The sequence below is a fragment of the Anastrepha obliqua genome, chromosome 1, assembly GCF_027943255.1.
Source record: "Anastrepha obliqua isolate idAnaObli1 chromosome 1, idAnaObli1_1.0, whole genome shotgun sequence".
NCBI classification, from domain to species: Eukaryota; Metazoa; Arthropoda; class Insecta; order Diptera; family Tephritidae; genus Anastrepha; species Anastrepha obliqua.
The window spans coordinates 74,145,058-74,171,867 of record NC_072892.1 but is presented as its reverse complement, the minus strand read 5'-3'; the positions used below and the strand labels follow the sequence as shown (position 1 = coordinate 74,171,867).

At 37.7% G+C, this 26,810-nt stretch overlaps 1 long non-coding RNA gene across 1 annotated transcript in view; it reads left to right on the top strand.

Annotated features, from left to right (window-relative positions):
- The window catches only part of LOC129236455 (uncharacterized), a 111,716-nt gene extending 85,467 nt beyond the window's left edge, over positions 1-26,249 (top strand). The window contains exon 3 of the long non-coding RNA XR_008581669.1: positions 26,169-26,249. This is a non-coding gene — a long non-coding RNA (uncharacterized LOC129236455). The remainder of the gene's footprint in view (positions 1-26,168) is intronic.
- Positions 26,250-26,810: the final 561 nt, after the last annotated feature.

The following is a 26,810-nucleotide window of genomic DNA, read 5'->3' as shown; positions in this document are numbered from 1 at the left end:
ATTTGTCCATCCATCTATGTTTGTGGCAATCATCAACGTAACTCTCTGTTTATGACATATACCAGATTTTAGAAAAAAAAAATAACTTAAGGTGCCAGCTTGCACCAACCAGTGCTTGCCTTGAAATTCGGTTGTTCTAATTTTTGACTAAATTCCAATGCTTTTTCTTTAAGTAATCCCCCGGATATAGGCAAATTCCGTGTTCTTGCCGATTTAAAACATTCTAAAACTGCTTTCCCCACATTTACGTATGTTGGCTTTTTTAGTCTCTTTGAACTCCCACTTGCACCACCACTTTCGATTGCAGTAATAACCGTTTGTTTATTTTTTAAAATAGTTGACACTGTATTTGCCGGAATAGCATACTTTACAGCTACATCTTTTTTTCGCGCACCCATTTCTACTTCCTTTATTAGTTTAAATTTTTCATCAATATATAGTATAAAGTTTTTAAACAACGTTTTGATGACATGTCAACAGAGTTTATTTTCGCGTAAGAACTACTAATAAAATACCTGTGGACTTAAACAGTGCAGCGACCCAACTGCTGACATCTGTTTGCTATAAAATAAGCAACACGTAATAAAGGGATTTCCCCGGAAATTCGACTTATCAAAGCTGGCGCCAAATAGTCTGTTCGAGTTATCAAGATATTCGAGTAATAGAAGTTCGAGTTATCAAGTAAAAATTACACACAATTCTCACTCTAAACGCCATTGCCAAGCAATTTGATTCGAGATATCAAATATTCGAGATATCGAAGTTCGACTTATTGAGGTTCGACTATATTTAAAAAAAAAATAAATAAATAGTCAAAATTTTACAATTTGTCACGCTGCTATTATTGTGCGCACAGGTGTATATTTACGCCTCTTATTTTTTAGCATTTAACCTTTTTGTTAAAAAAAACTGAATTATGCTGAACATGATGGCCATAAGTAATGTTATATGAGATTGATATTTGAATGTGGAAACTTTAGCCTTATTATTTCACTACCTTATTGCTTTACATATAGTACAGTGGTGGCCAAATCATGCGCAACTATTACCCTGCATATTATAAAATAAATGTGCATAGTTTTTGTAAAATTGCTTGTAGGATATTAAATTTTGTGGAATGTTGATTGAAAATAAAATTATTTTAGGTTGGTATGCGTATTTCTGTTCGTAGTTCCCGGATCTTAATGCGAATGAGAACTTACGGGAGCTGGTTAATTGGGATCTTTTGCATAGACTTCAAGAGGCCTAGCAATCAATTCAAATAAAAACCATCGATAATTTAATTGTATCAATGCCAAACGATGTGGAGCGGTGATAAAAATCAATGGATTTACTACAAAGTATTGTTTAACATAATTTACATACATTTTATTCATAATTTTGTCCACGCAACTTTTGAGTTTTTATAAGAGTTAGTTGTTTCTATGTATAAGAATGTGTATGGCTTAACTTAAAATAATTTCAATCAACATTCAATTAATTGAACTAAAAAATTTAAGCATTCTATAATGGAGAAATAGATGTACATATCGATTTGGAGTCCACTGTACATATGCTTGCAAGTGTCCGTATGTATTTACTTATATAGCCTTCTATGATACATAATACGCCTTCGGGGTTTTATGGGTATCGCTGCAGACCTAGGACAATAGCTTACATAGGCCAAGTGATTAGAAGTATAATCTTTAAGTAATTTCGTGCTACGCGATATTGAGAAGGCTAATCCCTCGGTAATGGGCACAGATTGCAGTATCACCCTCCTTGTGGATTGGGCAGAGCACACTTAAATTCCAAGCAGACATGCTTTCCTCCTACTTTATTTTGCGGCGGTAAGTTGCTGATTCGCTTGATTGCTTGAAACCTTCTTAAGCCGCCGAACGTCTTGGTAGAGTTTTCGCTCGTTTTTCCTATTTGCGATCATCTCAGGGCTCCCACATGGCTCGCGTTGCGCCCGATCGTAGCGTGGCCCTATAGGCAGAATCTTTTCTTCGCACGGCAGCATTTCTCGATGAATTCTTCTTCGGTGGCTGTATGTAAAGCATGAGAAATGTTACTTCATTGCTCGTGCATGCCGGGCTGTTGGGCAGTATTCTTTGACGGCAGGAGTGAGAGTCGAGTGGCGAATCTCCTGGCTATCTATTGCGATTACAACTTTTCGATGTTAAACATTCTTTGCGTAGGTAGCTGTACGTTTTTTGCTGCATAGAGGCGAAGGCATAACACTGGCACAATTATGTTCTGGATTAAACTCCTACTTATCCAGAATTGACCCCGACATACCAAACATATGTATGTGCATGACATTTCATTAAATCTTGTCGAAAATAAAAGCCGTACGCACCATGTACATACATATACATATTATTACATAAAATGTGATGTGGTTGTGTTGTTGTTGAAGTGGTTGAGTATTTGAGTATTTCTACTAAAATAATCCTAATAAATTACCAGCACCGTTTTACTACAGCTGTCCTCGTCTGATGATGTCTTTTTTTTTTTTCTCTTCTAAATCAGATCCATTTTGTGAGAGCCAAATATAGCAGGAAACACTCTATCTCGATGTCTGAGATCTCATTCATTTGCTGTAAGAAAGACTTACCGAAAGAGCGAAGTAGTGCCCTAGCTAGCCCTGGCCATTCACATAAGTAGTGGAAAGACTTTACTTCGCACCTTCCGCTTGACAGCTTCTGCAGATGGGATTAAAACGGAAGTTGAGTCTGGCTGCATGATCCCCTACCTTCCAATGATCTGCAAGGGTTGCAGTGATGCGTGAAATGTTTGGTCGAGAACAATCTAACAGGTGATTCGTCCTTTTGATTTTGTACTACGGCCATGTGTTTTTTGTTGTAATACATGTAGTTAATTGCCTCCATCTTCTTTCGGCTAAAGCATGATAGTGTGAAGCAATTAATACATTTATTGTGTTGAGTGGGGTGGAGAATGCCACCGCTTCTGTTATGTCTGGTGTCGAACCTTTTCTTGCTAGCTCATCCGCTATCTCATTACCCCGTATGCTCCTATGACTGGGAACCCATATCAGAGTAATTTCAAGCCAACGGCTAAGCAATTCCAGCTCTTCTCTACACTGTAAGACCAATTTTGATGAAATGGAGTTGGAGTCTAAGGCCTTTATAGCTGCTTGACTGTCTGAAAAGATAGCTACTCTTGCACCAACTTCCTTGTAGAGTTTTAAATTTGCATGCTTCTCTGATCGCTAAAAGTTCTGCCTGGAACACGCTGGCATAGTCAAGAAGTCGGATTGATTTTGATATGTTGAGCGGCTCCGAACAGAGGCCAGCTCTAACGCCACAGTTCATCTTAGAACCGCCAGTGTAGATATCAATATCGTATCTTCCAATCACCTTCCCTTTGCCCCATTCGGCTCTTGGTGGAAAACGTAACGTAAAGTTTTTCTTGAAGTTAAGGTCGGGGACTGTATAGTCTGATCTGTTTTTGAACAGCGAGGGTCCAGTCGGAGGATCTTGCTGTGACCATACAACCTTGTTGTCCAGCTTCCTATGTCTCTGAGTCTCACCGCGCTGCAAGTAGCGATTGTTTTTATATGGTAATAGATGAGTTAGTACATTCAGCGCTTCAGTAGGACTGGTGCTAAGCGTTCCTGTAGTTAAGATACACGCTGTTATTTGTATCCTATTCAGCTTGGTTTGGTTGTATTTCTTTTCTATTACGGGCCACCAGACTAGTGCCGTATATGTATGTTAGTATTAACCTTACAATGGCTGTGGCCAATTGAATAGTTTTGGTTGGAGACCCCAATTTTTACTCAGTATTCTCTTACACGTGTAAAGTGCTATATTCCTTTCCTTACCCTGAAGAGTTGGACCTACAGCTGAGTTTGGGATCTAAGATAACACTTAGGTATTTTGCCTGTTGGGTTAGCTTAAGACTAACGCCGTTTAGTTTTGGGAGATTAAAGTTTGGTATCTTGGCTCTCCTAGTGAATAGCATCAGTTCAGGTTTGCTCGGGTTTACACTTAAACCACAATCTGTGGCGCAATTGCTGAATAATTCCGGAAATACTCCTGAAACCATAAGGACTATGTGACTGTGTCACTGCTTTAATTCCTTTTCGGTGGAATTTGCAACCTCATGAAGAGCTGTCTCTGTGGATTTTCTTTTTAGGTAGACATGTTGAGATGGTGTATCTGTATTGTTGTATCTGTAATCTTCTCCCTGAGATATACATCCAACAATCGCTCGAGAGTTTTGAGTATAAAGAAGGATAAACTGATGGGTCTGAAATCTTTCGCTGTATCATGACCGCGTCTACCAGCTTTGGGGATAAAATTCACCTTAACCCTCCTCAAGCTTTTTGGAATATGCCCTAGCATAAGGCTTTTTCTAAGTATTCCACAGCATGGCAGGGAATATCCCATGTGGGCCGGCTGCTTTGTATGTTTCAAAGTTTTTCATTGCCCATAATATTCTATCTTGGGATACGATATGATTGATTGTAATGGATGACAGGTTGGATTTTTAAACACTGTTACTATTGTTCTCAATATATTCTGTGTTGCCTGGGAAATGTGTATTTATAAGATATTCTAGTTCTAGGCCGAGGATTTTGTCCATTCTCCGTTATCATTCCTCAAGAAGGAAGGGCAGGATTGTTCTTTGGATAAAAGCTTACCTAGTCTGGCCGTATCTTTGGTTGATTCGATGGAACTACAAAAATCTCTCCAAGCCTCTGTTAGAGCTTCTTTGATTGCTTCCTTGTTTTCCTTAAGGCAGTCTTCATAGCGTTTGAAGGACTTGTGTTTGTAGTAGATGTTGAAGATTTCTCTTGCCTTAAATCTTCATTCCACCAGATGGGTTAAGTCGTTTTGCCATATGTGGCAGGACATGAAGCTTCGAAAGCTCTTACTTTCTCATCTAAGTCTTTACTTGACGTTATGGTTTTGGCTTAGACTGGGTTACTCTACTGAATATGTGTCAGTTTGTTCTTCTAGGGTGTCTATATGGGGTCGGTTTCTCAAGCTTGAGATTGATATCGAAGAGAATCCAACTATGGTCCGAAAAAGATTTCTTGTCGGATACGCTCCAATTAGTGACTGTTTGGGAGTTATTGTTTGTGCATAAAGTAACGTCTAAGAGTAAGAGTAAGTAAGTCACGTCTTCCCAGCCTGGAAAATTTACATAACATATGTCGAGGTTGGTATTTAATAAGAATTCAAAAAGTGACACCTCTTTTATTCGTCTCCGAACTGCCCCAGAGATCGTTTCTGGCGTTTGGGTCGCAGCCCATCAACAGTTTGCCCGTGCTGTTTACTGTTGATAAGAACCGAGCCACTTCGTCTGGCGGTGCCGGTTTAACATGTAGCAGGTATACTGATGCCAGGTATATTGCCGATTTCTGCAACTACACCTTCACCACAGTAAAATCAGGATGCGCTTAAAAGATACTAGTCTTATGTACAGGCAGAACCATGAATAAATAAATAAAATATAAAATAAGTAAATAAAATATCTATATCTATATATATAAAAGAAAGTCATGTTAGTTACACTATTTATAACTCGAGAACGGCTGAACGGATTTGGCTGAAAATTGGTGGAGAGGTAGCTTAGAACCAGGAGACGGGCATAGGATACTTTTTATCCCATTCGAACGCGTTTCCGAGAAGTCACTATAAAATGTGGTATAACAAAAAAGCATCTGATATGGAATAATAATACGCAATTGACAGCTAAACGTAATTTTGTCTATGGTTAAGTAGAAAATTTGATAATATAAATTTTGTCAGAAATATATAATCACAGTAATTTGTATTCTCTTTGAATCATCATTAAAAAATACCGCGACCAAGACGATCGAATCTTTTCCGACAAAGCCGTAATGCAAGACGGATGTCCGTTCTATTGATGCTCTTGGTCGTATGTATACAGTTCATCCAAAGAATGATGAATGCTTCTATTTGCGGTTGTTGCTGGTAAATGTGCGTGGGCCAACGTCATTTCAGTCACTACGGACTGTTAATGGTACAATATTCCCAACATATCGTGCTGCATGTGAAGAACTCAATTTACTAGAACACCCATTGGGATACGACAATCGTTGAAGCCATTATCTCTGCATCTCCAAGTCAGATACGCACATTATTTGCTATCATCATTTCGACATGCTTTCCATCGAACCCATCACACCTATGGCATAATTACAAGGATAATATGTCAGAAGATATTTTACATCAAATTCGTGTCAGTTCCAGAAATCCGGATCTTGAGATGAATGAGGAGATACATAATCGGGCTTTACTCTTGATCGAACACTTGTGTTATCTTATGTGCGGTAGTTTATTAGTTCGGTTAGGAATGCCAGCGCCCAATCGTGAAATGAATGACGCATTTAATCGAGAGTTGGAACGGGAACGTGAATATGATCACCAGGAATTAGATTTAGTAGTTCAAACGATTGTACCACTGTTGAATCGCCAACAAAAAGAAGTTTATGATACATTAATGAAGGCAATTGACGATGGAAATGGTGGTTTATATTTCCTTGATGCCCTTGGTGGAACTGGTAAGACATTCCTCATGTCAGTAATTTTAGCCACTGTTCGTGCAAGATCCAACATTGCGCTTGCAGCTGCTTCTTCTGGAATAGCAGCCACATTATTAGAAGGATGCTGTACGGCTCATTCAGCATTAAAATTGCCGTTAAATCTTCAAAAAATTGAAGAACCAACATGTAATATTTCAAAAAACTCAGCAATGGCCAAAGTTTTATCAGCATCGAAAATAATCATCTTGGACGAATGCACAATGGCGCATAAACGTGCATTGGAAGCACTTAACCGAACATTGAAAGATATACGCAATGACTCGAGATGTTTTGGAGGCGCAATGATTTTACTGTCTGGCGACTTCCGCCAAACACTGCCAGTAATTCCAAGATCAACGCGTGCTGACGAAATGAATGCTTGCCTCAAATCATCGAATCTATGACGCTATGTGAAGAAACTTCAGTTGACAACAAACATGAGAGTTGCATTACTTAATGATACATTTACTGAAGATTTCTCTGAGCAATTACTGACTATCGGTAATGGTCGAGTACCTGTCGACGAATCGAGCGGATTGATTTCATTTCCTCAGAATTTCTGTAACTTTGTCTCATCGAAAGACGAACTTATCAATAAAGTAATGAATGGTTGAGTGAGCGAGCAATTTTAGCGGCTAAGAATACAGATGTAGATGACCTAAACTACATAATTCAAAATGATATCATTGGAAAAATGCATTCATTCAAATCCATTGACTGTGTAACAAATGAAGATGAAGCCACCAACTATCCAATTGAATTTTTAAACTCCTTGGATGTGCTTGGCTTACCACCGCACAATTTACGCCTAAAAGTTGACTCCGTAGTAATCATGCTTCGAAACATAAGCCCACCAAAGCTTTGCAACGGTACGCGTTTGGTGGTAAATAAATTGATGAACAATTTGATTTGCGCGACGATACTCAAAGGAAAATTCGAAGGAGAAGAAGTTCTCATTCCGAGGATCCCGATGATCCCAACCGATCTTCCGTTTGAGTTTAAAAGACTTCAATTGCCGATCCGTCTTGCATTCGCCATGACCATTAACAAATCACAAGGCCAATCCTTGAAAGTTTGTGGTCTGAATCTAGAAAATCAATGTTTCTCACATGGTCAATTATATGTGACATGTTCACGGGTCGGAAAACCATCTGCGTTGTTTGTTCTTGTGCCTGATAATAAAACAAAAAATGTCGTGTATCGCAAGGTGCTTAATTGTGCACTCTTCAGTTAAGCACCTATTAAAGCTTCATTGAAATACTTGATTAATAAAAAAATAAACTTAATAAAATCAAAAATCTGCTTTTTTATTGCCTCTAGGGCGGAACAAATTTCGCCGGGTCAGCTAGTTCTTAACCCTGGAGTACGAATGATCGACGATTCGACGAGCATCGTTTTTTTTACTAAATTGCTTTTAAATGTGTGTGTCTAACACTCTCGAGTTTTGCATGGTGTTAGTAGGTCATTGACTCTTGTTGCAAGAAGTCGTGTTTTTTAAACCGCGTTGCTAGAACATTACTTATTTTTGTTTTGTGCTCGTCGAATCGTCGAAGGTTAGTACTAGCGTGACTTTTATGTCTGGATTAATATCATTGCCTATTTGTATTTCTATATTGCGGAATTATTTACTTTGTCCTTTTTTACTTTAGTTAAAATACAAAATGGCTTATAATAAAAAAACATTAACCGATAATGAAATTGAAAAGTTTTTTGAGAGTTGTTATTATTCTGATAATGAGGATGTAATTGAAAGCGATGCAGACGAAAGCGACGTGGTGTTAAGTGACGACAGCTTTTCAAAAACTTCTTCTGAATCAGAAGAAGACAATGTTTCCCCGTTTGTTTCTAGAAACTCAGGCAGTGATATTGAAATATCAAATGAAACTGAAGAAGCAACTAGTTCACAAAACTTGGGATTAAGACCGAATTCACACATCATAACATTTTCGAAAAATATATTACGTGGAAGAAACCTCCACAAATGGTCAACCGTTGAGCCTAAATCTCATCATACAGCATGTAACATAGTGCACAAAGCTCGTGGACCTACTCGCAACTGCAAAAATATCGTTGATCCCCTTAAATGTTTTGAAATGTTTATAAGTGAGAAAATATTAAACGAAATTGTACAATGTCAAATGCCGAAATAAATTTAAGACACAATAATTCTAAATCTGCTATAGCCACAAATAGAATAACAAACGCAAAGGAAATAAAAGCTCTGCTTGGAATATTAGTCCTCTCAGCTGCAAGAAAAGATAATCATCTCGCCGCTAGAGAGCTCTTTGCGTGGGATGCATTTTGCTTCACTTTCATAACCCTCTGTACATAGGTAGTTGCCAATAGAATGATTGTAATATTTACTATATCAAGCATCCCACGCTTTTAACTCTAATTTGAATTACTCTATTTGTATCTTAATTTTTGTTATAATTCTGTTCTGAGGTAGTTGACTATGACTGATCGTTCGATTTGCTATTACTTCATTATAGGTCTCTTTGTCATTAAAATTTATTTTCTACTTTTTAGTTGGATTAGCAATAAAAGCGTGTTTTTTAGTTTTTTTAAACTATTTTTTATTTTCTACTTTTTAGTTCGATTAGCAAAAAAGCGTGTTTTTTAGTTTCTTTAAACTATTTTTTGTTTATTATGAATGAAAATTATTGTTATCATTGCAGTCAGTGAATAAATGATTCGATATATTCGTGTTATATTTAATTCCTTTCTTATCGACCGTGAGTCTAAAGCTATGCAGTTATCGGCCGTGATAAAGAAGTAATCTGGATGAAGAACTTATTTCGTGGAGGGAGCCTGAGAAACTGATTTACAAGAATAAAAAAAGATTTTTTCATTTTACAACCAAATTCACCTTACTTTTTGCCCACAGGTAAAAAAAGAAAATATTAATCCTGGCAATCCTAATAAGGATAATGGAAAACTTTTATCAAATTATTGCATTGTCATCGGTCCTTGATAGGTGTGCAAAATTTCAAGTCGATCAGATTTTTAGAAGCCAGTGAAAATTAAGCTCAAAGATTCCGTTACATGCATACATACATACATACTTACATACATACATACATACATACATACATGCATACATACATACATACATACATACATACATACATACATACATACATACATACAACCCGACCTAATAAAAGTGTGTTAAAAAGGCGGAGTCGATACGTTGGACCAAATGTGCCGTGTCATGTCGTGTTCACGAAAGACAAATAGATGGCCAATGTGTATATTTTATGGTATCCTAAATATAGCATTTATTAACAGCTACGTAATTTATACACATAATATGCTTAAAAAAAAAAAAATAAATAATTGGCGCGTACACTTCTGTTAGGTGTTTGGCCGAGCTCCTCCTCCTATTTGTGGTGTGCGTCTTGATGTTGTTCCACAAATGGAGGGACCTACAGTTTTAAGCCGACTCCGAACGGCAGATATTTTTTATGAGGAGCTTTTTCATGGCAGAAATACACTCGGAGGTTTGCCATTGCCTGCCGAGGGGCGACCGCTATTAGAAAAATGTTTTTATTAATTTTGCTTTCACCGAGATTCGAACCAACGACCTCTCTGTGAATTCCGAATGGTAATCACGCACCAACCCATTCGGCTACGGCGGCCGCCATAATATGCTTACTGCCGGAATAAAACCTCTCAACCGCAGACAATTCATGAAAGAGCTCCACAAGAGTCTTGTTGAACCATGGCAAAAAGAAAGACTGGGAATGCCAAAGTTACTTAGCAAGACAAGAGCAAATATTGAAAATATTTTTACTCCGAATTGCAGTAAAAACAACGGGGGGTTAACCAAAAAGGATAAAAAAGAAAATAAAAGAAGTATGTGCAGATCATGTCCGTACCAAAAACGACGAATGACGAAGTCAAAATGTGATAAATGCGAAAAACCTATATGTGGAGAGCACAAAGTAGAACTGTGTGACTCTTGTTCAATGTGAATATTTTTTTAATTTTTCTTTAACTTTTTTGCAAGCTAAGAATGTGTAATTTTTAAGTTTTTACTGCTTTAATTTTTTTATTTTAGTTTTACAATAATATTTAGTTGCTTTTTTTATGATCTCAAAATTTTGTACAACATAAAATGAGTTAGTACAAAAATTAAATAAATCCTTTTCCTATGAATAAAAATTGAATTTGTTGTTTATATAGATTAATCGGATGTCAAAAAAATTAAAATAATTTATTAACAGAGTATGTTTGGTTTTAAGCTATAGCTGTAGTCAATTAAAAAATACGTCGTCGATTCGACGATCATTCGTTACAACGTACGTAAAATATGTTTCGTACTCTAGGGTTAATATGTATTTACGTATTTATGCGAACATCTATATTTTGGTTTAATGCATCTGAACTTAAAAATCCTATTGCTGTCTATTGGACCTAATGAATGTATGTACATATGTATGTAGCTTTCACAAAACGGTCTTGGACATTATAAAAATATTAATAACAAAATACTGTTTATTTTTTAAATTTCTTTTTACATACACATACATATAAATAATATGTTGCATATATTTATTACACGCAGAGAAAGTCTCCCAATATCATCGATTATCCGTTCGTAATGTATCCATATACCTTGATGCAAGCCGATCCCTCGGTTGTTGCAACAACAAAAACAAGGTGATGAGCCATTGCCGCGTCGGCGCTGTCGTCACAACAAATGCAAAACACAGCAGAGTCGACGGTGCTCTACCTGCAAATGTTGTTGCAATGGTATTTCCTACTAATAATTGCTTGTCTCCGCTAACAAAAACAAAAATACACAGAGCAACATGTGCGCGATGCACGCAATTACACATCGGTGCAAATATGCGTTGTTTTGTTATTGTTACAAATGTTATTGACATTGCTTACTTGTTGTTTTTGTTTAATTACATTTTTTTCTAATATAATTTTGCTGATAATTTCACTTGCATTGTAACGGTTTTCGAGAACAAAATTCACCTATTCGTGTTCATAAATGGCGCTGCCGCTAATAAATACTTTGTTATTATTATTGTTGTTGCTGCTACACCTTGTCATTATTGGGATTTATAAGGAAATGTAATATATTCGCTTTTTTAGTAAATTTGTTGTTTATGTTTTTGGTTCGAAGGTATCTAATTTTTATTACTACTTTTTGTTCTTGTGGCTGTTATATGCACACATTCTGCCTGTTGTGGGCATCACCATATTCTTACTTTTGCATTCCGCGTAATTATAGTTTTACAGGCATCTCATATGCAATAATAACAAGTGCATCTAATTTTATCTATGATTATTACGAATATGAATTTTGAAGGTAACTTCATTGTTCGAAACCCGGTAGTGCCTTTAGTACTCACTCAAACTGGCGTACAAATTCAATCTCATGACACTCAAGTTTAGTTAAATGCATTGAAAATTTTTATTTTTTTACAATAAGCGAGAATAATAAACATCGACCGTTAAATGGGTTTAATTAAATGTTTCGAACTATTGATCTATTATAGAATAATAATATAAATAATAATATATTATTTAGTTCAATTTTGTGTAATATCGATTGCAAGTGTAATTATTTTAGTTTGGTATACGTTTTCAAATTAAACAAAAGCCCACCTTATAAAAACAAATAATTATATTTTTTATAACAATTCGACAAATTCATAATCCAACTCTTTGCTTTCAAAGTCTAAATGTGATATTTACATATATGACCATGGCTGTATATCCAACGCATTTTCTACCTTTGAAAATTTAGAACACTTCGGTCCTTCGTTCGCGACGTTAGCCCTCTTTAATATTTTACGAGCAGAATTAAGAAGGGTGGGGGCAGTTGGCAAACTCTGGCGGGTTAAAATGGCGAAGTAAGCAAGCCAAGCGAGTGCGGCGAGGGGAAATGCTAAGGTGAGATAGGTAGGGTATTGTGACAGAATGTTGTGCCCTAGAAAGGCATGGGACTGTAATGTGTGAATGCTTGCCATAACAAATTCACATTTGCAGTTGCGCTTGTATGATACTCTTATGTATGTACATACACATTCAAGTTAAGCAAATGTGCGCATTCTGATTTTCGTTGGCATTCAGTTGGCAGCGTCGAATTGAGTAAGTGTACCTACATATATATACTTCGGAATGTGTGGGTATAAGTGTGTACTTGGGGTGAGTTCATTCTCTTGGGCAGGCTGGCAACTGTAGTACAGTGTGGATACTGAGGTAGCCTTTTGCGAGCGAGGGTGTGTTTACAGTGTTGCGAGACTAATCAAATGCAAATGAACAAACTTAGAACTGTTTTTCGACATAACCTCTTGTTAATGTGAACATTATGAGACAGGTCTATTGTCGACGATACATTTTATTTTATGTTCTCAACATTTTTACGCTTCAACATATAATTTCGCAAAGTGTCTGTTCAAATTTCATGGCGACTTATGCATAACAGTCAGTCAAAGAATCGAGGAGATATACTTTAAAAGGAAATAGAGAAAGCGACCGCCGTAGCCGAATGAGTTAATGCGTGACTACTATTCGGCTTTCGGAAAACGGAGGTTCCAATCTCCGTGAAACATCAAAATTAAGAAAAACACCTAAAAAGGGTGTACGCGCTCATTATATATATATACATATATATATGTATATACTAGAAAAGATCTCCTAACAAATAATTGCTTCCAAGAGTTATAAATCTTTCAACATTTTCGCTTCTATAAAGGCAACTTTATAAACTATTAAGAATTTTCCTTTATTTTCATGAACTTAAATATTCTACAATGGAATACAAAAGATTTTTATAACAATTTCTCTAAACTGCACTCAATTCAACTCAAGCCTTATTTTTATCCAAAAACCCATTGCTGCAACAATGGTACCCCAGCCTTCGTAAACAGTTACTTCTCCTACTTCGTGAATGCTTCATCAAACACCAGGGTGAAACGAGATGTTAGCTTATTAGTAAAGAAGCACATTTCACATAAAAATATCGACATAAACTTTAATATTCAAGTGGTTATGATAGAGATTGAAATAAGCATCAAATCCACGTGGTATCGGTCTACATTCCTCCTTGTCAAACATTTACCACCAGAGAGCTAACCGATATCTTCGGATCAATTAACACACCACTTATAGTACATGGCGATTTCAGTGGATGGAACAATTTATGGGGCTCCAACTCCTACAACCACCGAGGCCTCATTATCGAAAATGCTATACGACTGTCAGACCTCTGCGTTCTGAATGATGGTAGTCCGACTTAATTTTCCACCCACTCTTCCTTTTCCCATGTTGATATATCCCTTTGTTCTCCTTCACTATTCTATCTTTTAAAATGGCAAATACTAGACGATCTCCATAACAGCGGCCACTTCCCAATAACCCTAAATCTCTCAATGAATCCAAATATTTCCTACCATTCCAAAGCTCCCCCGAAATTCCTATTAGACCACGCTGGTTTGGCCAACTTTGCAAGGCTGAAAAAACCATGTGCCGTGGTGGAATAAAGAACTCACCATCCTTAGAAGAGACAAAATGCAAGCATGGAACAAGTTTAAACATAACCCCATTCCTTCAAATCTCAAAAACTAAAAAAAAAAATCCAATGTCAGATTTCGGAGAATAAATGAAAGTTGAGTTTCTTAAAATTTACAGAATCTATCTTTATACAATATCCAACCTAGTTGGCACAGTATGATGCAATCATTATAGGAGAGAAAAAATTCATACTTTCAACCAGACATACCATTATATGGTGATGCATCCAAAATCAATACTTATAGATAAACCAATCGCAATGATAGAACTATTATCTGACATCGCAAAATCTAAAAGAAAAACCACTGGTTTCGAAAGGATTTCCTACAAGACGATCAATACAATATCTACATTCGGAAAATCCCGACTACTCCGACTTTACAACACTATTCTAGACACTGGTATCACCTCACGAAATTGGGAAATTGCCACTATACGAGTAATTCCCATTCTCAAATCAATACAGAGTTCTCTCTCAACCGATGGCTACCGCCCTATATCTCTTCACTCTTGCTTTTCAAAATTACTAGAACGGATCGTAGCAAATCGAATGGCATGGTTTACTGAGACTCATCACCTTAATAACTCTAAGCAAATTACATTTAGATTAAATAGAGGTTGCACCGATGTTCTCCTTCACATTAACTACTATGTCATGAAAGCCCTCTCCGCCCGCAACCACATCACCATCCTTTCGCTTGACTTTGAGAAAGCATTTGACCGAGTTGGCTCTCATGTAATTCTAAAACGTGTTCACTTGTGGGGAGTGTGCCCCAAAATACTCTACTTCCTCAAGTCTTTTCTAAAAAATCGAAAATTTTAGCCGATGTGTGAGAGCTCGCATTGTCCTGGTGAAGAGTGATCCGTCTTTGGTGATTGGTTTTTCTAATTTTTTGGAAGACAACTGGCAAACAAATGGTTGTGTACCACTCAGAATTTACTGTTCTGCGTTGTTCTAGTGGTACGGTTGCGACATGTCCAGTTTTTCCGAAAAACAGGCGACCATTGGCTTGGAGGTGCTTCGTGCGCGAACAACTTTTGTTGGATTTGGCTCATCTTGAAACACCCATACAGTCGACTGCTGTTTCCTTTCGGGCTCATACGCGTAAATCCATGATTCATCACCTGTCACGATGTCATAGACGTGTTTCGAAGGCCCGCGATCGTATTTTTTGAGTATTTCCTTCGACCAATCGACACGAGCCTTTTTTTGAGCGATTGACAAATTGTGTGGGATCCAACGCGAACAAATTTTTTTTTTTGAAAGTCATATGTTTATGCAATATTGAATGTATGCTGGTCCCACTAATGCCTAAGATTGTCTCAATCTCACGAAAGGTCACATGACGATCTTGTAATATCAGTTCGCGCACAGCATCAATGGTTTTCGGAACAACTGATTTTGGACGACCTTCACGAAATTCGTCTTGGAGTGAACTACGACCACATCGATAAACACTGGTCCTTGATGGAGCTTCATCGCCAAAAAATGAATCATCCATGCAATGTTGCTGAGTTAATCCACGTCGAAAGTTGTAAAAAATAATCGCACGAAAATGTTCACGATTTAATTCCATTTTTGTACCGAGATGAATCTTTTAAGTTACTGTAAACAACACAAATAGCGCTGGTATTCCAAAACGTTCTGAGTACGTAAAAGCCAAAAAATGTCAAACTTTGCGATACAGCTGTCAGTTGCCAGATTGCAACACCAGGGTTGCCAAATCCCGAAATATAAAAGGCACCCCTCGTAACGAAAGCATCCTGCGATCTCAGCCTAAATTTGCAAAACAAACTACATCACCCGAAGCATTATTTTATAAGTTCCACGAGAGCAAGACATATTATGAAACCGACAATTGGACTTTGTGGTTCACGGATGGCTCAAAATCTGATAATGTACCAGCCAGCCTGGCAGTGGTTGGCACAAACGGAGACACTCTACGGGTGCAAACTTTGCCGGACTGTGCATCTGTTTTTACTGCAGAAGCAGTCGCCGTTTGTCACGCTATAAGCATGGCAGCTAATCCGTTCCAAAAGCATTTCTAAACCCTCTATCCAACTCATTCACCATTAGTGGAATAAGAAATACGCTCATTGGCAAGCAGGCTGCCTTTCGCTTACTTTGAAAACCAAGTCACATAGGAATTTACGGAAACGAGATGACAGACAGTGTGGCCAAACAAGCCTCCTCAGCACCGATAACAAAAAAAACCCACATGTGATAAGAGAGATATCTCAACACCAGAACGAAACTAGAATGGCTGAACTACACCCACCACCACTACACTACCGTAAAACGAGAGTATCCCTACAAGACAGCTGACTATCATATAAGCATATTATATTATCATCATCACTATCCTCATCCAACTACACATTTTTGTTCTAGCCATGGGAAAGTTCTGATAGTTTTCCCTTGTCGGTGTGATATTCTATCTCTCTTTTACCAATAGCAATTTCTTATAACTGAAAAATATATCTACTATGCTCTAAACTACTCATTTTCGTCATCAAAAAGACTGAGGAGTTTCGTTAAAATGTTTTATTTAGAAATTATAAAATTTATATTTTACGGAGATCCGAACTCACGATTTTTCAAATGTTAGCCAAGCATATACTTATTCGGCTATGGCGACCTTACAACAACAACAGCCAAATTTCAAACTATATTATAACTTTTTTTAGGGCAGCCATATAATAAGCATATAAATGAGCTGCCTTGGCGTTTAAAGTACAGTGATATATTTTTCACGTATGTGAAATTGCTATTGTTAAAAGAGAGATAGAATTCACACCGAACAGGAGAAAAGAATATCAAATGAAATATTTGATTTCCCCATTAAAAATGTTGTATACGCTATTCTGATAATGCGTATGTATTAGAGACTAATAAAATACTTGTAATTGTGTTGGAATTTTTGTCGAAAATGCTCAACACTGTCTTGTAGGGATATATCCCTACAATACCTCACCGGCGTATGGAAACACAAATAAAGTCGGCTACAGCCTGACCACACTATTGACACACATCAACACATTCTGACCGTGTAGCCACCTCCAGTTTGCGCACACTGCGGTGGAGCTCTGTCTTTAAACCATATATTGCAAGATTGCCCCGTTTTGGTAGACGCCAGAACTCAATACCTGCCGAATTTAAATACCGAGCTCGAATTTAAATTAAGTATAAATTATCCGTATTTAGTTTGTAGTATGTATCACATATAAGTTTATAAGTACAAACATATTCATTTTATTTCTACACAAGCATTCTAATCCTACTGTTTTTAAATATTTTTGTAGGGCTGATAGCCCTGGCAACTAGTGCTCTTTTCAATATTAACGTAATTAATTTAGTTCATTTGTTAATAACTAATAACATTTTGCTTACAAATAATTATTTTTTCATAACCTAATTCAAAATTAGAAAATTTTTGTTTTCGAAAGTTGGCAATTTCGGCATTCCTCTTTCACTTCTTTTTCAGCTCGTCTAAAGTTACCTTACGTCTATAAAGTTTTTAGTTTATAACTTTCGGTTATAACAATTTTCTCGCCATTTCGTTGTTTTCTTCAAATAACAGGATTAAAATAAATTTGAAACATTCTATTCTTGGTAATGAGGCAACTTCACCGCCTTTTGCTACTCTGACTTTGGTGCGAATTTGTTGCTGCTGCTGAATATTTGGTATTTTTCACCGTCGCACCAGATTACTTCTTATAATTTGTATTCCTCTAATTTCCTTGTTTAGCTTTTGCTTTGGTTTTTGAAATCGTACAGGGCCATACGAAAAATATTCTACAGCCACCATCTCCAAAAATTATAATGATTACAAGAGCAACTGGAACACCTAAAGCTAACGTGAATGTTGGCTGCAGCACCAATGTCACCGACAAGTGAGAGCAAGACGAACGGCAGTCCCAGCAGTAGAAGCTAAAGCGGCATTCAACTCGTAGTAGATAAGTACATGCGTATATAAAACGTATGTCTATGTACTTTTATATATGTACAGGGTGAACGATATGAAGTATTACCTATTCAAAACGCCATAACTTTTTTGTGTGAAATTAGTTTTTATTGATTTAAAAGACAAAATTGTTCAAAAATGATTACAATTTTAAAATATATTCACTTTAGCTCAATATGACCACCTTTTGCCTTGACTATAGCCTTCATATCGTTCACCCTGTATATATATGTATATACTTACGTACGTATGTATTTAAAATCAGCTAGTAGCGTTGGCCTTAGTTTCGCTGATTCTACCTTTGCTGTTGTTTTTGTTGTTGCTACATGGGCAACTCTACATGATATAGTTTTTGTTGGCCAAATTCCACTTGCACTACAAGCAGGTTGAGCTGAACCGTAATGGGTAAATGGTTACTCACTCAAGCAGCCGCTGGGCCCAAAATGATTCTACGTGATACTGTGTGATTTAAATTATTTTAACTAAAATTTCCACTAAGCCTGCCTAAGATTGCGTATATGGTACGAATATGCGAATCACTGATGCTATTGCCCATCCGAGTGTTTCATAACGAGAAAAAAAAAATTTTGTAGGTCATTTATTGGTCTGCTTGCCATTTTGCCATTTCTCACTTTACAGACCACATTAACGAAACTTAAATTGAATACTATTGTGATCAGTTTGAAAAACCATACCCGCTGAGTTCAAGCTGCAGATTTTTTTTAGTTTTATCACAGTAGCGTGCATACGAGGGTTGCCATTTATATTTCTGGCTCTGGGCGCTTCCAGTTTGTCAGGAGTCATCTGACATTTCATTGTAAAGTTTTACATTTTTTACGATAAGCGTTGCTTTTAATAAGCATGTGTGAGCCATATTAATGGTAAGGTCAGGCCTCATCTAATGGTAAGGTCAGGAAATGTGCGTTGTTAGGTTAGTGGGTTTGTGAAGGCATGTGAATAGTTGGTTACTATCGTGCGGGGATTAGTATTTGTTCCCTTATGCTGGGTGGCCAGTTGCCGAATCTCTAAATTGAGCTCCCTTATTCGGGGATCCCCGGGGTTGGCCTGGGACAGGTGATCACGCTCGTTTGCTAGAACGGATGCTTCAGCTGGGAAATTTCGTCGTACGTCTGGGGTTCTTCCAGCTGGAATGAAGCCGGCCGCAGCAGCTATGATCACTTTGCTGAATGCGCGTTTGCCTACGCGTTTGTCGAAGAGAATGGGCAAATGGTCTAGAGCCAGAGATGGCATGGTTCGCAGGTTATGCTGTTGATCAAATCAACGCTAGCAATTATTAGGGCAGGCGATCTTCTACAGTTACCCACTATTGCAGTGGGGGTACCGTCGTTTAAAAGCTGCCCCCTCTGATAAGCCCACCAAGCTCAGGGGGATAGCTGTGCAGCAGGTGAGAGGGGGTATACTTTATGTGTGTTAAATATTTTGAGCTCCGCATCGTCTGACCGGATAGCTATTCCTTGACATTCTAAGGTGCTGTCCCTGCGGTAGATGCTTTCGTCGATGAGACAATACCGCACATTGTGGTGGACTTTTAACACTAGGCCACCACCATTGTCTCCTCGCAATATTTTCGGTGCGCTATTTTTTTTATTCTACTAAATGTCAACAATACACAAAAAAAATTTCAGCCGGTATTAAATGAGCTGTTAAAATGTTTTTTTCGACACGTTTCGCAGCATCCCACGTACGTACCGACCGTTACTAGACCAGCTGACGGTTGGTTTCGTCATCCATTGGATGGCGTCTGCCTTCAGTATTAAAATCAGTTGGCATGAAATGATGAAGTCAAAATGACGCCTGGCTCCCGGACTAAAAATTATGTAAAAAAATTTCGATCGGCATAAAGTAGTTTTACTTTTCAATTTTTTTTACAAGTTCTCCTGACGTGTTTTCCCCCCTCTATCGCGCAGCTGACTATTTTTTTGTATTCTAATAAATGTCAGCAATACATGAAAAAAATTTCAGCCCGTATAAAATGAGTTGGTAGAATTTTTTTTCGACACGTTTCGTACCCTCCCACAATCACACCCACCGCGGGTGCGCCAGCTAACGTTCACTTCCGTTATTCATAAAAGCTAAATCTCAAGTATAGTCAAGAATTTAACGGTATAAAAACGCAGTCCAAAATCGACCCATGGCTCCCGGACTATTAAGAACGAAGCAAAATAACAGTCAAATCATAAAAAATGCAGGCGAAAGAGAAAAGTATACATTAATATTTTGCTTTATTACTGCTGCAAATCGCCTTTGCATTGACATTATTAAACCTCTAAAACGTTCAACAGGAATGTATTCCCATGCTGCCTCGAGCTTTTGAAATAATTTATCCACATTTGTGATGTTCTGCGTACTTGAGAGCATTTTTTACGTCATTCCAAAGATGTTCTATTGGATTTAAATCGGCACTCGAAGATGTTCAATCCAAAACATAAATCGAATTGTCTTCGAAACATTTTTTTGAAACACGAGAAGGAAATGTTCATAAGGTAGCATTACATTTTGAAGTATCCGAAGTGTCCACATCATTATTGAACCTTGAGAGGAATTCGGGGTCGAATGCTGAACATTTCGGCCGCAGCACTTCCTACCATATGTACCAACTATATTTTCGTTTGGTTTTGAGTCCAGGATATGTGAATTGGAGCAAACACAAATCGGTGTTGTCGTTGCGATGCTGTTACCTATGTCTTCTTCCATGTCAGTCAACCGTGAAGCCCTGCTTCTGCTAATTGAAGCGCATCTGTTCTTTTCGTTATTGGCTTTTCCAGGTGAAAAAAAAAATTCTCGATGGATGTCAGCAGCGCTCTTCCTGGTATCGTGTCATTCTATCAATGTGGCTAGTACTCTTTCGCGCTTTGTTTTTTTCCTGCGACCAATTTTTGCTGTTTTATACACAGAAAAATATTTCAAAGTTTTAAAAACCATCGGTTTTTTGCAACTCTATGATTGCTTTTCGAAGAGCTGACATTATCGAATTGTTTGAGCTAAAGTAAAGTGCTGTGAGAATAATGATAATGCCGTAGATATAAATGAGCATATTTCAATAAATGTGATCACAGCATATATATTCAAGCGAAAAAAATAACAGTATCGTACTCGATAAAAGATGCCCATATATGGTTGCCAACGCAACGTTCTTACAGAAAAATATATTTTCGACTCTGTTTAGCTCGGGAATCAAAGAGTTATAGTTTTATGTATAGTCCAGTTTATGTAACTATCATAAATGCTATTTTCATATCAGTTTTCAAAGCTTTTTTTATTTGCCGTAAAAACTCAAATAAATAAAAAGGTATCATAAGGCTAAAACCATGTTCACGTCACCCAGATTTTAAATTTATTTCCAAGACAATATCAGTACCATGTTATGTGCATAGTATAGTTGTTGAAGACGAGTGGTCTCGTGAGTGACTGTCAATCGGTTGATTCCGGATTCGAAATCCAGTGCATAATGAAATTATTGAAAAAGGATTTTTATAATAGAGGTCATCAATGGCTAGGCAGCAACAAACCTCTGAGTGTATTTATGCCAGGAAAATGTTTCACATAAACCACCTGCCGTTCCGGGGCGGGTTACAACTGCCTGACGCAACCAAAAAAATAGGAGAAACTCCGCTAAACACCCAACAAGGGATTTACCCTTTGATTTATTAATTATAATTGTTATACGTTCTGCAGAGTTCCTCAAAAGTTGACGGTTTTTATGACCGTTTTATGGATTTTTACCATGGCCTGCTGAAGGGTAAGCTTTGTATAGTTTTCGTGTTACGTACCAGAATTGCGAATCGATAGTTTTGTGATCATCACATTGCTGGTGTGAACTAAGCATCATGGATGGTAGTTTCGGCTAACTATTTGAGCTAACATACATAATACGCACTTCTCGGATTCAGAGTTACAGCGTTTCCAATTGTGATGAAAAAGGTTAAAATGTTTTAAATTTGCTCCATTATGCATTAAACACTGCCGCGGCCAACAAACACTCGCGCACCTTTCATCATTTTAAGTGTTTGACAGTTTTGACCGTCAATCAGCATACGTAGCTGAGTTACATTACATACTCACATTCGGCCAGCTGTCATCCCAGCAGCGATTATGTGTACGAGTATGTTTGTCTTACAATTTATGCTTTTAATCACCACCCGCGCGCACACATAACTCACTCATTTACCGAGTAAATGCATTAACTCAGTCGCTTATTTTCTCTGCTGCTCGTCGCTCGGCCAACGCCAAAATGTTTGTACTGCGCGCAGGTTTGGTCGCTTATTTGCTTGGTTTGTCTACTTACCGGCCTGTTTCTGTTATTGACTGCGCAGTCGACAATAGCAGCAGAGCGCGCTCATGTACTCATTTTGTTGGCCGCGGCAATGAAGTATGTCTGAGCGCGGTCAACTACGTGCGCTGTTCCGCTCACTAGTTTGTTCGTTTGCTGCTCGTTCGTTGTGTTCGTTCATTCGATTGTTTTGGGTCGTTTTGACCTTCTTCAAAAGTAGGTAACCTCATTTCTCATTTATCGTGTAAATTTTACACATGTACATGTTTGCGCACTACTCGCTGCTCGCCGCTACTTCCATCTAGGCGTTGAGGCACATAATATTATATTATATATTGTTTTGTTTTGTTTGTGTTGCCTTGCATTGCGTTGCGCGTTTGCTATGCGTGGCAACAATAAAGCATACAAGGAAAAATATGATTAATGTATGTGCGTACGCTTTTTTCACACATTTCTGGGTTAAAGGCGACGCCACAGCTGCGCTGCCAAGGTACAAAGCGCTCTTCTTTTGCTCGATAGGCTCAGCGCTGTAACTTTGTAGGCCAGCTGGTAGCTTGCCTCATCACTCACTGTTGCCCCAAAATCAATGAGAGCTGACTACATGCGGGCGTATTGATGTGTCTCCTCTTCCGCAGTCGCGATCTTATAAGTTTTTGTAGGTAGTGAGGGAGCGGCCTTGCTCTGGCTCTGCTGCGTTGTTACTGTTGCTGAATAGTTGTTACTGCGGTGCGTCCGCTTACTAGTTGGTTGGTTGGATGCTCTTGGCCCATTTCATTGTTGAATGGTTGGAAAAGCCATTCAATTTACTGCCATTTGCCTACAACTAGTTCACCTGCTAACTTGGCTTCAATGTTAGCTTGTTGTTGTTAAATTTGTTACCTGTGCTTGTTCTTATTTCCATCACATTTTGTTTAGTAGTTGACCTTCATTTCATCTCCTTCACTTTTCATCGCTTTTATTGGCATTTATTAATGTTAACAACGTCATTATACTATATTCATATTCTTCTGCTTCTAATATACGTTCTCTTCTTTATATATACACATTTGCAATTTTATCAGAGTACCTTCGTTATCACTATTGTTGTTGCAATCAAAGTCACTTTCCTCAGCTTCGTTGACTTCTTCAGCTCCGACAATGCATTACAAATGTTTTTAGTCATCGTGCTTTACTATGTTAAATCTATTTGACATGTGGTAAGGCACAGTGATGTATCTTTGAACAAAATGTTTCTCTAGTAACTTTCTTCTCCAGTGTCTAACGAAAAAACTGCTTTGTTGCTGCTATAGTAGTTTAGCAAACCATGTTAAAGGGCGATGCAGTCAATCGTCATCGTTAAACTTATTTAGTCCCTGGAAACATGGTGCTTTAGTGGGATGGGCCAAGAGAGAAAGGGCTGTAGGCTTCAGATGAGTAGGTTTAAGAGACACGTGACAGATGAACATATGTCAGACATACGCTGATAATGTAAGACTACTTAGTGCAATATTCAGGACGGAATTGTGCCAAAATAACGCGGGTCTCTCGAGATAGCTGAAGCTCTTTGTCTGTACTAGGTGGTGGCTCGACTTCAGGGAACAGGAGTTCATAATGGTGGTGAAGCACTCACGATGAATGTCGTGTACGGGAGTTTTGGATCTCGACGTCTTTTGACGTGCATAAGAGGTGGTTCCTACGGTAAGGCCTAATTAGGAACTGCTAGGTGAGCATAGCGCTATGCTTATTGGAAGTATAGATACCTCATCGTGGGCGTCAGGAGAGATTCTCCGGACGTTTTGATAGCATTATCCCAAGTCTGGAAACTGTGTCGTTCTAGGTGACAAGACGGGCGCTGGAGGGTGCAGTTCTGATTCTGTTTTGGGATCATATACTTTTGGTTTTGCGAAAACCTCTGATTTTGTGCCGAATAATCGTCATTTGCGGGAAGTGTGGATTTTCCTCTTTCATTCGAAAAAAACGGCTGCTGAAGCGCATCGAGAGCTACAAAAAGTGTATAGAGATGCTGCTTTATGTGAAACAACGTACCGAGATTGGTTCCGTCACTTCAAAGACGGTGATTTTAATGTTGACGACCGTCTCCGTGACGGAACGCCAAAAACCTTCGAATACGCTGAATTGGAGGCATTGCTCTATGAGGATCCGTGTCAAACGCAAGAAGGGCTTACTTCGGTATTAGGAGTTACCCGCCAATCCATTTCCAAGCGATTGCATGCTTTGGGAATGATTAAGAAACAGAGGACTTGGGTTCCTTATGAGTTAAAACCAAGAGATGTTGAACGTCGTTTTTTCGCCTGTGAACAACTGCTCCAGCGGCAAAAAAGGAAGGGGTGCTTCATCGCATCGTGACGGGTGATGAAAAATAGATTCATTACAGCAATCCAAAGAAAAGAAAGTCACAGGGACTGTCCGCTCACGCTTCTACGTCTTCGCCTGCGAAAGTTATGCTATGTATTTGGTGGGAGCAAGTTTATTATGAACTGTTAAAACCAAGCGAAACCATCACGGGGGTCCGCTATCGACTTCAACTTATGCTATTGAGCCGAGCACTGCGCGAGAAGCGGCCGCAATACGGGGAGAGGCATGAAAAAGTGATTCTACAGCATGACAACGCTCGGCCTCACGTTGCCAAACCCATTAACACCTACCTAGAAACACTGAAATGGGAAATCCTACCCCACCCGCCATATTCTCCAGAAATTGCCCCGTCCGATTATCACCTGTCCCGATCGATGGCACATGGTCTAGCTGACCAGCAGTTCCACTCATATGAAGACATAAAAAACCTTCAGCAGAGAGTGAATGTGTATTCTCAGCTGCTGCAACGGCTTGAAAATTTTTTGAACCGTATCGTTACGGGTGATAAAAAATGGGTTCTTTACAATAATCGTGTTTGCAAACGCCAATGGTTAGATAAAGATGAAACACCAGAACCGACCCCTAGAGATGGCCTTCACCCCAAGAAGATATTTAAGAAAATGTAAATAGTTCTGTTATATTCCGCGAATAATTTTTTGTATGCAAAAATCGTACAAAAGTGAAATTATGGGTAAAATACGCACGAACTTATGGCCTTATGGCCTGTGTTTAAGGCCAATTTGAATGCAGTTTTGATGCATAATATAAAACTTACCAGATAGCATTATTATCGCCAGTGCCGAAATTCTACGAAATTTTAACACGAGCTTATTAAATAGTGATTAATTGAAGATTTTTTCTCACCGATAAATATTTTATTTTTACACACAATTTAAGGCCGAAAGTTTGGTCAAAAATCGATTTCTTGTTTTGAGAAACCACCATTTTGTCAAAAAAAATTATTCCCTCGATTAATTACTAGATTTAACATTACTTTAACGAAATCTGTTTGGTGTTTTAATTTCAGAGGATCCAGTTCAGAGACATATAGTGCTCCCCGCAAAATGTCTTTTTTGAGAGGAGCCCCCAGAGTCCAAATAAATTTTTTTTGTAATACTATGTCTTAAAATGCAGTTTAAAGATAACATAATATGTGCAACTTTTCAGATCAATAAATTTAAAAGTTTTCTCAGAAAAAATTCTGGAAAATTCGCTTTTTTCGGCCTTCTAACTGTATATAACCTCTAACGATCATCCTTTGTAGTATCTTCCTAAGATGTTCTGAGTAAACTTTATTTAAAAAAAAAAAAAAAAAAAAAAAAAAATTCGATTTATTTATCACACTATCAGAGTTTTGTTGGAATAATTAAATAATAAAAAATAAATGAATAAATAATTAAATAATAAAAAATAAATAAATATCTTCTACTAATCTCATTTTATTTTTCTTTCTTTTCAGGTATATATATATTCAATAAAACTATTATGCTAAATCCATCATGAAAGTAAATTGACAATAATCTACGAAAATTTCGAGTATGTAAGTTAACAATTCGATTTTAAGTTCGACTATTTATTTGAGATAAATTTATAATGCACTTTAAGCATATTTTTTCTAGAAAATATTGTCACTCTGCCTATACTTATCTCCTCATATTTGTCTATATTACCAGATTTTATCATATGAAGATCCTTAATAACTGTATTCCGATTGAAAAACTTGTAATTAAAGTCGGTACACGCTGGTGCGAAATACATTTTACTCTTTGACTGTGATGTATATCTCTCTTTAGTTCTTGTTCTCAGCTTTGGCATCGGTTAGCAAAGAAAAGAAAACTCTGATGATGAGATAAGCCAAGTGTGACAAAATCTATATATCAATTGCTGAAGACTTTCACCGTTAAAGCGAATCCTAAACGTGCAACAACTTATAACAATGGGTTGAAATACGTTTTGCCAAACTGTATCGGATGTCAATTTTCATTCACGTTGTTCACCACCGAGCAAACATGGAAAATAGAACACGGACATAAAATAATCGAATGTTGCTACTTTTCCACCCATGTGTACACTTCGAGATCTCAAAGGAATTGACTTAAGC